Genomic DNA, 14,527 nt, shown 5'->3' with positions numbered 1-14,527 from the left:
AAAATCAAAATATGATTTTAAAGTACATGTATAAAGTACCTCAATTTAAATTGTTAAAAAAACAAATTTCAGTTCTAATTTAGGTCAATGTTAAATACCAGACTTCAAAATTTAGTTGAAATATCATTTGCATGGTCTGTCAGTTTTCTATTGAACAATATCAGGTATCCTGTTTCAAGTTTGATTTCGAATACAACCACCTATTTAAATACGTCGTAATATAAGGTACACGTATATATAATACAATTATAAATATTGAAGTTTGTCCACAGGAATCGCAAAATATCATATTTAAGTTCAAATGCGGAAGCCGTTGGGATAAAATGGAATTTATGTCAAATAACGTTTCACTAAAATGCTGAATATGTGATGATATAGCACAATGGACACTCAAGTCAATTACTTATAATGGATAACATAAAGCATTCATTTCATCATCTTTGTCGTATTCAACTCTGGATGAAATAGTTTCAGGTAAGCATATTTAGCTTAATAAACATGATACAAAAATTTAACAATACTTTTAGATATTTGGATGATATATTGGCTCTCAATAATGACAACTTCAGTATGTATACTAAAGAAATTTATCCTGTTGAACTTACTTTAAATAAAGCTAATACTAACAATGACCACTGTCCTTTCCTCGATCTTGATATATATATCATTAACGGGAAGCTTATTACAAAAATTTATGATAAAAGAGATGATTTTTCATTTCCTATCGTTAATTATCCATTTTTAGATGGTGATGTTCCCTTTACACCATCTTATGGTGTTTATATATCTCAACTTGTACGATTCGCTCGTGTATGTAACAACGTATTAGATTATAGCGAGAGAAATTTATATATTACTGAAAAATTATTCAACCAAGGTTTTCGATATCATAAACTAGTCAAAATATTTACTAAATTTTATCATCGGTATAAGGACATCATTCGTAAATATAATTCAACATGCAGACATCTTATACGTTCGGGTATTTCACATCCAATCTTTGATGGTAATATTCTTTACAAAGCACAAAAATGTCAGTATTCACCTCAAAAGCTAACAAAACCTTTAAACAGACTTATTAAGAAGGGATATAGTTACGATACTTTTGTCAGGTCATTAAAAATTGCATATTTTGGCTTTAATATTGATTCACTTATATGGTCTTTGCATCGGAATTAAACATATTAATTCTAAAACCAGTTGTTGGCATGACACGGGTTTTGTTCTTTTCGTATATTTTTTGACGGTATAATACTAAACCCCTAACAGGAGGGATTGTGCCTGATATTCATTTGATGAAGATATAATCTTGCAATCAGTTTAATTGAGGTCTGGAGCTGGCATGTCAGTAACTGCTAGTAGTCTGTTGTTATTTATGTATTATTGTCATTTTGTTTATTTTCTTTTGTTTCCTATTCTGACATCGGACTCGGACTTCTCTTAAACTGAGTTTTACTGTGCGTAATGTTGTACGTTTGTTTTTTTCTACATTGGCTAGAGGTATAGGGGGAGGGTTGAGATCTTAAAAAACATGTTTAACCCCGCCGCATTTTTGCGCCTGTCCCAAGTCAGGAGCCTCTGGCCTTTGTTAGTCTTGTATCATTTTTAATTTTAGTTTCTTGTGTATAATTTGGAGTTTAGTATGACGTCCATTATCACTGAACTAGTATACATATTTGTTTAGGGCCCAGCTGAAGGACGCCTCCGGGTGCGGGAGTTTCTGGCTGCATTGAAGACCCATTGGTTGCCTTCGGTTGTTGTCTGCTCTATGGTCGGGTTGTTGTCTCTTTGACACATTCCCCATTTCCATTCTCAATTTTATGGTCATTCTACGTTTTATCTATCTTAAAAACCTAAGTTAAACTGGTTTTTTTCGGAGAGAGAAAGTAGCGGACGGCTTCCAACAGTTTTCGTGCAATAACTTATGGACCATTCAACCATTGATTTTCAAATTTTGATATGTTAATACTAATGACAAAATGGAGGTTAAATTCAATATAGACGATTTTCACCTTTACCGTTCAGGAGTTACCTTATGTCCCTTGATCTATTGGAAACTGGCGGCTGCCAACAGTGTCCGTGCAATGGCTTATAAACCGTTCAAGCAATGCTTTTCAAATTGTGATATGCTGAAACTAATGACAAAATGGAGATAAAGTTCGATATATACGATTTTGATTTTTACCGTTCAGGAGTTGTCCTTGATTTATTGGAAACTGGCATTTTATTTCGTTTCCATTCAATAACTTATGATACCATTTCTATCATAAATATGTATCTATGAATAAATGATGACAATATTTATCCGATGTTTAAATTTCGTAAAAACGACTGTATATATAACATTTTTGTCAGTAGACTGTTACTACTAAAATCCAATACTGTATATGTGATGTCATATGTATGTCTATATCCCTGTTGGCAAACTTTGGTCATTTTTTATCCATAGTTTGTTTTCTGATCTTGAGGACTGTAGCCTTAGACACATTTTAAAAAGAACATTTATTTATTTTACACAAAAAAGAACATGATATTTTTTCAACATGTAAGGTCAGTACTTCTTTGTTTGGATTATAGATAATGAACATTATCGTTCCGTATGCATTTATTCAAAAATTTACTTAAAGGGAAATCACACTATTGTTTATACGCATCGCTCTCGGCGCCGCTATAGTGTCGTGACCGTATTATGACGTCGCCGTTTTCGAGTCCGTCGTAAAGGTTGCTAATTTCTAAAATGGCGGCCCGCTCAAAGGGGCGTTCACAAAAGCAGGAGAAAGCAAATGACTGATTTAAGTGCAAAAATTAAAATGCTACTCGAAACGGACAAAATGTATGGCAAAAAATAGCCGAAAAAGGTCTTGATATGAATTACCTTACGATTGGGTTTAATTCAAATGAGTTACTCTCTTTAAATAAAGATATTATTATTATTATTATTATTATTATTATTATTATTATTATTATTGAGTTAGTATTTACATACAATACCATTTATACAATTATTTTTCTTAAAGGTTTATTAATTTCACCGAAAAATATTGTTAGATATGAGAAATATCAACATTTTTTGTTGATCTGGTCTTTATTATTTGTAGCGAAATCCGTCAGCTCAACTTTTTTTGTGTAGAAAAACTTTTTTTATTTACTGTAAAGTTTATATTTTCATATATTAACATATTTATTGATCTCGCAGATTTCTTAGTTTCACGAAGAAAAAAAATATTTAAAAGCAAAAGAGATATTTATAACACTTTTTGTCGATCATTTCAGTATAATCAAAGCGTACATCGGCGAATGTGAAATCCGTCCGGTCAACATTTTTTTTTTTAGAAAAACATTTTGTTTTACTATAAAGTTTAAATTTTCATATAAGATAACTATTAATCTCGAAGATTTCTTAGTTGTATGAAAAAATATTGTAAAACAAAAGAGATATTACTAGTAACACTTTTTGTCGATCAGTTCAATATATGTAAAGCGTACATCAGTGAGTGTGAAATCCGTCCGGTCAACTTTTTTTGTTAGATTTTCATAAAATATAGTCTAGTATTTCTAAGGTCTTCAAATATTAAAATAATCTATCAAATAACAAAAACGTTCTGACTATTTATATCTCATCCGGTCAATACGGGCAATTGTCCTGTCATTAGTGTAACCCAACTGTTGGCAGCGTATCGTCGCGATGCGGTATGTGGGAATATACTGGAAAAAAAATAACAATATACCAAGAGTAACAGCATGTAAGCGTACAGCTTCCGGAATTTGTAGTTTTCTGTCCAAAAGAGGGATTTAAATAAGAACAATGAGTTTCGATGTTCCTTTGGTGTCAAACGCCCCTCTCTCTCTCTCTTTTTCTTTTTTTTTTTGGGGGGAAGGGGGGAGGGGGGCATGGGCACAAATACATAAACACGAGTGATTCGTAGAGTAATCATATTTGTTGAAATATCAAACGTTATTTAAGAATAACGCCAGTTAAACATGACTGTAAAAGAAGCATACAAAATTTTACATCGGTTGCTGGCTGTCGAAATCAAAAAAAATTTAGCACGTATTATATAGTACATTATACTCAATCTTCCTTTAATGCTTTATACAGGCTTACATAATTTGGGCACAAAAAAAAATCATATTTTGTAGTATTTCTTCAAACTGTCAATTATAGCGAACTGTACGACCAGTAAGTTAAAAAAATAAGGCCGCTAGACGTCAGAGCACTATGGGAATCTCAAACACTATGCCTAGTTATTTTTGTCCTATTGATGACCGTACTGCCTACAACAACAACAAAATACCCACACTGTATATTTGGCTTTACAAGTCTCCAACAAGAGAAATATTGAACACACACACATGTATTTATGTAGAGTAACATGTCTTACAGAGTGCTAAACTGTAACCATCACATTTAGGTCCGTCTTGTGATAGAGTGTTCATCTCATATAGAAAAAAAATTTGTGCTGATATTCATGTAATATTTGCCATTGAAAGTTTTTCAAAAATCAAGAAAAAAACGAAAACAAAAACAAAACAAAAACTAGTAGTTCAGATGTAGGTTCGTGTTCAGATCACTCAATGTGATTCCGATCATGACCATTTGTTTAATACAAAGGTAGCTGATTTGCTCTTAATACTTGGTTCTTTAAAAAAAAATGGCCAACATGATATAGCAGAGTGCTGAAAGTGGCACACACAATCAATCAGTTATTTTCAAATAACCTATCATTAATCAGTTTTGGCAAAAAAAAAGTATATAGGCTATACCATACTGAAACATAAATGTGATAAAAGAATATACAATTCAAGAAAGAGAGTGCACCAACAGAAAATAGAAACTGCAATCTTTCTTTTTAATTTCATCGGATCTCAAAATTTTAACTCTTACCAGAATTTATTCTATCTTAAAGTATAACTCGGAAGTTTCTAAGTGGAACTCGAGTCTTAACTAGAACTCTTACTCGAATTAACATTCGAACTAAAAATAAAACTGGAACTTTAACTCAAAATTTAGCTGGAACTCGAACTCTTATTCTACCTCAAAGGTTATCCACACTCTCATTTGTCATCTGATAAAATAAATCGTTAGGGTTCCACGGAACCCAGTGTCTCGCCTACTTTTGCTGTTAATCGCAGGCTCAACAAAAATGAGGAAAAAAATCAATAAAAATATTCCTCTCGATACTATCTTTTAATTGTAAGAAGCTTCTGTCCAAGTTTGGTATAAATCTAGGATAGTTTATGGATTGTATAAATGTTTTAAAAACTTTAACTGCATACTGTATGTAATGTTAACTGGAAGAAAAACTAGGTCCATATATAAGTAAAATACGGATAAACAGGTACAAAATTTTGAAATAAATTTCCTTCGAGATACAAGCTTTTGATCACAAACAAGCTTCAGTCTGTCCAAGTTTGGTACATATCCAGGATAGTTTAAGAAAGTTATTAAAATTTTAAAAACTTTAACAACAGAGTGAATGTATTGTTTCCTGCCAGAAAAACTAAGTCAATTTATAAGTAAAATACGGAAAAATTAGATTTTTTTTTTACAAAATTTACTTCTGGGTACTATCTTATGATCATAAACAAGCTTCTGACCAAGTTTGGTAGAAATCCAGGATAGTTTTAGAAAGTTATTAAAACTTCAAAAACTTTAACCACAGAGTGAATATTTGTGGACGCCGCCGACGACGACGACACCGACGACGGAATGTAGGATCGCTATGTCTCGCTTTTTCGACTAAAGTCGAAGGCTCGACAAAAAACTAGAGTTAGATAAATTATATCAACATGTCCACAGAAACACGGATAGATGTAGCAGAACAAGAAAAAAAAACTAGATCCGTTTATTACAAATTAAAAGATTTTTTTATTACATATCAAGTGGGAACATTATATGTTCCTGATATCAATATGGCGATGTGTATTTTATTGTCAATTAACTCTAAATTATCAGATGCATTGTATTTCTCATAACATACCAAAGTTGAGCGATTAATGGAACGGTAATAAAATGTACGTAATACATAAAGTTTTAATACACAGGCGATGAACATTGAACATATTATGTACAATGAACATGAAACGATGTATGAAAATGCGTGTGGGATGATAGAACTCAGAAAAAAATTTGGTTTCCACAGTTCGAATAAATTATGAAGCGTTGTGTAATTACGGAAATGTTAACCAATTTTAAATTCCTACCGAAAATATGTTTCTTTTAACGTGCTGAGTTTGTGGCATTTTTAACACGGCATTTCAGGTTTTATCTTCCCGGTGCGAATGGACAAGCTAGTGAAATTATGGTAACAAAATTATTCTGCCTGCAGTCTAAAAGGAACGTGTTACTTTTCAGCCCGGATACCCTCAGTCTTCCGAGGTAGAAGATTCTTTATCTGGAAGCCGAAAATTATTTCTATAATACGGCATGAGGCAAACATTTGTTTTCCCCATACAACAAATGCAATTAAAAAAATGAGATGACTTCAACTTTGACAATTTCTTTATAATAAACTGTTATTGTATCTATGTTTAACGATTCGATAGATTGATAAAAATATCAATGAATAATCAAAATACCTTAAAAAATGTTCAAACATGATATTATATTTTGTAGTGAAAAGGTTTAATTCACACCAAGTTGCAAGACATGCTGTTTTGCCAGCAACGTCGTTCTATAACGTAAACAGAAAAGGTTATAGTTCCCGCCAAAATTCAATAATAAGATTATTTCCGTTTTAGTGGATTTAAAACATCGGTGACCCCCCTTTTTTATTTATACTTTTAAAATCTTCCCTGAAGCTGCAACTTATGCAGAAGTTTGAAGGGAAAAACATTAGTAGGTTTTTTTTATTTAAAAAAAATCTATTATAAATAGCAATTAAAAATGGCGGGAAATGTTCAAAGGCCTTCAAAAATAAGGAAACCGAGACAAATAAATGTTCATAAGGTACAAGTTACATTTGACTGTTTTTGTTATTCCAGTTAAACATCGTTTTTCAATAAGTTTGTCTATTTTTAGCAATTTAGAGCGCTATTTCTATATTTCGTTATAACGCGATTCTTTAAGTTTTGATGACGTCATATCTCGAAAACAACATCGGTGACCCCAATTTTTTTTTCGCCTAAAATATCGTAATAAGTATGATCTTTCTACATGCAAAATTTCAATGAATTATTATTAGTAGTATAAATAGTGTGATTTCCCTTTAAATAGCAAAAACTGAACACGAAATTTAAATCTTTTTTTAAAGTTTAAAAATATTCAGTACCTTAACTAGAATTGTTAAACTACTATTTTACAATTCTTATTTAGGTCAATGTTAAATACAAGACTTCAGGCTTAAGTTCAAATATCATTTGCATGATCTGTCAATTTTTTTATTGAAAAATATGAGGTATCCTGTTTAAACGTTCATTTTCTCAAATTGAACAAGTTATTTAAAAGAGGGACGAAAGATACCAGAAGGACAGTCAAACTCATAGATCGAAAACAAACTGACAACGCCATGGCCAAAAATAAAACGACAAACAGACAAATATTAGTACAGATTACACAACATAGAAAACCAAAGACTAAGCAACACGAACCCCACCAAAAACTGGGGGAGATCTCAGGTGCTCCGGAAGGGTAAGCAGATTTATTTAAAATATGTCACAATATAAGATACACACATATACATAAAACAAATATAAATATTGGGGTGTGTCCAATTGAATCACACAATATCACTTTTAAGTTCAAATGCAGTATCCGTTGTGCTAAAATGGAAGGTATATCAAATAACCTTTCACAACAATGACGAATGTGTGATGATATTGTACAATAAACACTCTGTACTTTCAAGCCAATAACTCAAAATAAACAACATACAGTATTCATTTCATCATCTTTGTTTTATTTACATTGGTAAATGGATTAAAAAGTTTCAGATAAGCATAATTAGTTTAGTGAATATTGTCATCCTACGTTTTATCAATCTTTAAAACAAATTAATATCTTTGAAATGTAACCACAAACAAAATACAATAACACGATTTCACTCAATATGTTAACCCAATGTTGAAAAAATTGATTTGATTGTAAATGTCCTGAGGTTAGTCTTAAATATTTCGAAACCAAGTAAAGACAATTAAAATCTTTGCAATGTATTCACATAATTTTAAATATTGTTTAAAACTACACCATTAAATCACAAAGCAGGATAACCGTTATCATCTGTAAGATGTGAATCGTTTATTCTTTAAGAATGATAAGAGATGAAATAACTGATGATTAGAAATAAATCAAATTATCACAAAAAAGACAGTATTGAACGCGTTCATTTTCTGGATTATATTTGTGATTTTGAGAAGATTGATGTAAATTTTGTTAATAACGAATTAATTGAATGTGGAAATAAATTGATATTGATAATATGACTAACAAACACCGATTATTTTTCAAGCGACGTTATTGATACATTGTTTTACTTTGTATCCTTTTGTTTCATTCGTTCGTTAAGCGATACTATGTACCCGCCCTCTTAATATTTTAAATTACTAAATAAAGATAAACTTGTTTTCAACGGCTTTCCTTTGTTATAAAATTTCGAATACTGACTATCTTTTGGAAGCAAAGTCAACAATAATGAGAAATATCAGTGAAAGGAATACAAAGAGTGCTAGTTGTTTTCATAATTATGTACTTGTTTCATACAATAAAATTAACGTGAAAAACATGGTAACTTGGGTGAATGCCAATAAAACAGCATCACAACATGATACTATTTCAATCATATATAAATCTGTGAATTAATGACGACAGTAGCTTTCCAATGTTCAAATTAATGAAATTTAAATTAGTGAAAAGAGACATATCATGGTAGCAAACAAAACCTGCCGGAATCGCAAGAACTTCAAACAGAACGAAAACATGTGCGTCAACAGACAAGCGGCATTTTAAAAGCAAACACACCCACCATGTAAATCTACAAGCACTTAAATTGTCATAATCGATAAGATCACAACCTGTAAAATTACAGTACAGACACTTAATCTGATATCTGAAGAACTAAGACCTCGCAGCATGTCGGTAGATTATTGAGACAAGGACGTATTATATCGGTCATTCAATTCGTGAATGTGACCATACAATTTCAGTCGTTCTTCCTCATAATTCTGTTGGAGCAGATTTTGTATACAATTCCGTTAAATCTTCAAAATTAAAATTGTAAAATGTTTACATATAAAATCGTAATTGCACGGGAGATGAAATTCTGCATTTGTGAACATGCTTCCACAATAAATCTCTATATTTGTAATACAAGTTTTAATCATTAAGAACAATTATTGGTCATACAGATGGGTGCGGTCCTAACCTGTACACAAGTTAACTTAAAGCAGTCCTTACGACTGCTCTATAGATTAACTTTTGACAATTTTAGCAGACCTGTAAGTTAACTTTATCCCTAGCAGACCAGTACTCATGTCTGCTTTTATAGGACTGCTGCAGACCAGACCTAAGGACAAGTTTGCTAGAGCAGACCTGTTCCCAGGACAGGTCAGCTCGACCAGACCAGAACTGTGGACAGGTCTGCTTGACCAGACCTGAGGACAGGACTGCTTGACCGGACCAGACCAGACCTGTAGACAGGTCTGCTTGACCAGTCCAGACCTTTGGACAGGTTTGCTTGACCAGACCAGACCAGTGGACAGGTCTGCTGGACCAGACCAGACCTGTGGACAGGTCTGCTTGACCAGACCAGACCTGTGGACAGGTCTGCTTGACCAGACCAGACCTATGGACAGGTCTGCTTGACCGGACCAGACCAGATCTGTGGACAAGTTTGGTATTTAACAGAGCAGTCTTGTCAGTCATGGGGAGAGGTCTGCTTTTTAATCGGTCCTATGGATATTCTTTACCACGTTGATACATACAATAAAAGCAGTCCTGTTTACAAGTTAACTTTGCATCATGTTAACTTTATTTTGGAATAGCAGACCAGACCAAAGTTAACTTGGGATCAAGTTAACTTTATTTTAGAGGAGCAGACCAGACCAAAGTTAACTTTGGATCATGTTAACTTTATCATGGACCAAACCAAAGTTAACTTTAATAAAAACAGGTCTGGTTTGACTTTTGATAGCAGACCTGGTCATAAGTTAACTTGTGTGTTGGACTGCTTGTGGCAAAGTTAACTTCGTCCAAAGTTAACTTCAATTCTGGATATGGACCTGTCCTGAAGTTAACTTTTCGGGCAATCATAAAACAGTCATAGGACCAAGTCTGCTTTTTAAGTTAACACAAATTCTGTCACAGCAGTCATAAAACCGGCCCTAATTTAACTTTAACCAGTCATAAAGTCTGCTTATTAAGTTAACTAGCTGTACAGGTTAGGACTGCACCCATCTGTATATGAACTACGATTATATCAAAAATCAAAATTCTTTGTCATTTTTTAATAAATCCATAATTTTGTCTTCAAACATGTTTTCGTATGATCATATTATCATTTGTTTAAAACTCTAAAACGTGATCATATTTCAGAATTTGAGATCATTATGTTTTTGTTTAAAATGACAGACGGAACACGATATGTTTTCTTAATGCATTTGTTAATATACATACTTCAACAGATACAAGACGTATTCATAAAGATCAATACAATTTTTCAAATCGACTCAATAAAGAGATCACAGTTCAATGCTTCTTTTGTTATAAGGAGTGTATTAAAACTAGTAAATAGTAGTGTTTTAAATGTATAATTTTTAACCGGTTTTGTTCGTCATACCTGGCCAACATACAAAACTTATATAGCGTCTATTGACAAACCTTCTTATCCTTTTTTAGATACATTTGATTGTCGCAAATGAGTTCTAGTTGACAGTTGTATGTACATGTATGGTACATGTGTTGTTTAATGTTAGAGTAAATGAATTTTGTGTGGTGTATATCTTTATGAATTCTAATCTCTAAAAGAAGAGCTCTTATCTTAATTTTCTACTTCTATGAGGATAATTTGCAGTTATATATTTTGTTTAGTCCGTTAAATTCTGATCCCGTGGGTATTTCAATCATTTTTCAAGTGATTCTAAGGAAACGATCAACTGCAATTGAACATGAAACTATACGATAAGTGTACAAACCTTTAATTCACTTTTAGCTGGTTAAATTCAACTTGATGATGAATGCATTTTTACAATTATAATTTAGGTGAATGTTAAATACCAGACTTTACATTTTAATTCAAAGATCATTTGCAAGGTCTGTCAGTTTTCTGATAGAAAAATATCAGGTATCACGTTTAAATTGATTCTAAGTATAATCAGTTATTCTAAAGCTGTCGATATGTAATGTACATATTACAATCAGAAATATGGGTTTTGTCCCCTCATGAATCAAAAAATATAATTTTTAATTTCAAATGCAGAACCCGTTGTGTTTAAAAGGAAGCGAGATCAAATAACATTTCAGTACAATGATTAATACGTGATGATATTGAACAATGGACACTCTGTACTGTCAAGTCAATAACGTGTAATGGACAACATTAAGCATTCATTTCATCATCTTGTTCTTATTTAACTCTAAATCGAGTTGTTTTAGGTAAGCATATTAGGGTTAATGAACATTGTCATTCTACGTTTTATCAATCTTAAAAACCTCAGCTTAATATCTTTGAAATGTATTCACAAACAAAAGTCAATTCCCCGATTTCACTAAACCTCAATATTTTATCTTAAATAAATTTTGTTGATTGTAAATGTCCTCATGTCAGTCTAAAATTATGTCAAAACCAAGTAAAGACAATTAAACTCTCTATGCAAGGTATTTTCATTATTACAAATAGTGTTAAAAAACTACACGATCCAATAACAGAGCAAAAATATAACCGGTGTCGCTTTTAAGCTGTGAGTTGTTGATTCTTTAAGAATGATAAGAGGGGAAAAGTTCTGATAGAAAAAATTATCTTGAAAAGACAGTAGTGATCAAGTACATTTTTTTTTAATTATATTTATGATGTTAGTAACATTAATGTATTTTTTTTTATCAACCAATAAATCGCATGGTGCAAATGAAATTGCTTTTGATTAAATGACAAACGAAGACAAATAAGTTTCCTGGCGACTATATTGATATTACGGCGTCCTTGACACCTTTTACTCTATTGTTCAAATTGTTCGTTCAGCGAGAATGTGTACACGCCCTCTTTATATGAGTTTGCATTCTAGAATTAAAAAAACTTCAAAGGCTTTCTTTTGATTAAAAATGTCGGATACTAATTTTCTTTTAAATTATCAGTGAAAGGAAGATAGCCATACATTTAAATAATGCATGTTATTATTTTTGTACTCGTTTTATAAAATAAAACCAACTTGAAAAACATGATCACTTGGGTAAATGCAAATGAAACAACATCACAACAAGAGACAATTTCAATCATAAATAAGTGTCTATGATTTAGGGACCATAGCAGTTTTCCGATGTTCAAATCTCGTTAATTGGTTAACAAATCAAGGTAGCAAACAAACACTGCAGATATCGCATAACTTCAAAAGGAACGAACCCAGGTGGGTCGACAGAGAAGCGTCACTTTCTATGCATGATTCACCCGCCAAGCGAATGTACATTCACTGAAATGTCACAATCTACAAAGACACGTCCTGTAAAGTTACAGTTCAGATGATCGTTCTGATATCTAAAGATCTTAGACCGCGAAACTTCTTGCTAGAATATTGATACATCTAATTCGTATTTGTGACCGTAACATTTCAGTCGTTCTTCCTCATACCATTCGGTACGGTGTATACATTTAAAACTATACAATGTTTACATATAAAACCGTAAATGCACGGTTGACGAAATTTTGCATTTGTAAATATATTTCCACAATAAATCTCTATATTTGTCATACAATGTTGTAAACGTTGAAAAAAATTATAGGTTATATATAAATTACGATTATATTAAAGATCTTTTATACATCCATAATTTTCTCTTCAAACTTTTTTTAGTATGGTCATATTATCATTTGTGTAAAATTCTAAAACGTGATCATATTTCAAAATTTTAGATCGTTACGTTTTTGTTTAGAATGACAAAGGCGGAACACGATATGTTTTTCTTAGTGCACTAAAGACATATACCTACTTCATCAATTACAAGACGTATACATGATTGATTGATTGATTGTTGGTTGCTTAACGTCCAGTGGCAAATATTTCATGCATATTCAGGACAAGAACAAATTAACAATAAATACAATAGGTAGGTTCTGTAATAGAGGCGTCTGGGGTTGAGGTCGGAGAAATTTAGACTGCCAAGGGAAATGAGGGTATATTGATTAGGAACAGAAATTTAGCCTTGCAACAGGTCACCTACGGATCCCTCAAAGAGTTGTTGCAAGGGTTCTTAACGTGCAAAGAGCGTGGCACTCTCTTTACACGAGGCATCTGATTTAACGTCCCCATTCTGACCGGACGTGGCTGCAAATTTGTACATTCCGCACAGCCAAACGGACGCCCCACTTTGACGAGGGTTTTACCGCCGGTCGGAGGAAGACCAATGGTGACCATACTTCTATTCCCCAGTCACCCTTGGGGTAGAAGACGTATACATAAAGATCTTTTAAACTTGTAAAGCAATTTAATGAAGAGATCACAGTTCAACGCATCTTTTGTTATAAGGATTTAATTTATACTATGGTAAATGGTAGTATTTTCAAACCGGTTTTGTTCGTCATACCTGGCCAACATTTGAAACGTGTAAAGGGTCTATTGACAATCCTTCTAAATAATTTTAAATACATTTGATTGTCGTGGTATTTGCTATTTTGGATATTCCTTTGTTTTACCATCGCGAGCCACTTACCGCCAAAATTATTCGGAACCTTTCTCACCTTATCCCGATTATTAAGGCAACATGATTAAGTAATATTGATTGATGAAGGTGATCCGAAAACTGTAAACAAAATGCCAGACAACACGGTACCAATCTCTAGATCGTATATTGAAGAATGTGTTGTGTATATAAAGTGGAAAACAATGTCTATACAAATGAACGATAGAATGATGGAATGACACTGACGTTACAAATAGACAGCACTAACGCGTATAAGTACATGTATAATTCCCATGGTACTATGATAGGCTATACTTATCCTCAAAATTATGCATAAACACTTTTATTGATTACAGCTTACTAGTAAAAAAAGGATTTCCCTTCACCTGTACAGAGAGTTTCAATCAAAATCTATTCGGTGTAATTCGGTGTAATTAAACAGATATATCATGTTATGAAGGGGGTATTTAGGAAAAATATATGTCTTGACTCTAAATTTCACTTTCACATTTTATGTTCGTTTTAGTATACGATTAAACAAATATTCTTTCTTCTTTTGAATACTTTATAACACACTTTAAAGAAAAAAAAGACAATTTAAGTCTACATTTGGTAATTAATATGGGTATTTATTGAGTAAGTGACATTACTTATATTCTCTCTATCGATCATGTGATCGTAATTTCCACAGGTGAAGTGTTTTGT

At 32.3% G+C, this 14,527-nt stretch overlaps 1 protein-coding gene across 1 annotated transcript in view; it reads left to right on the top strand.

The window, feature by feature from the left end:
* Positions 1–220: 220 nt before the first annotated feature.
* Positions 221–14,527, top strand: part of LOC127707292 (uncharacterized) — an 81,928-nt gene continuing 67,621 nt past the window's right edge. The window contains exon 1 of the mRNA XM_052211824.1: positions 221–474. The gene's annotated coding sequence lies outside the window, so the exon portion shown is untranslated. The remainder of the gene's footprint in view (positions 475–14,527) is intronic.

Source organism: Mytilus californianus, unplaced genomic scaffold (assembly GCF_021869535.1).
Source record: "Mytilus californianus isolate M0D057914Y unplaced genomic scaffold, xbMytCali1.0.p SCAF_62, whole genome shotgun sequence".
NCBI lineage: Eukaryota > Metazoa > Mollusca > Bivalvia > Mytilida > Mytilidae > Mytilus > Mytilus californianus.
This window is presented reverse-complemented; position numbering and strand designations above follow the sequence as displayed.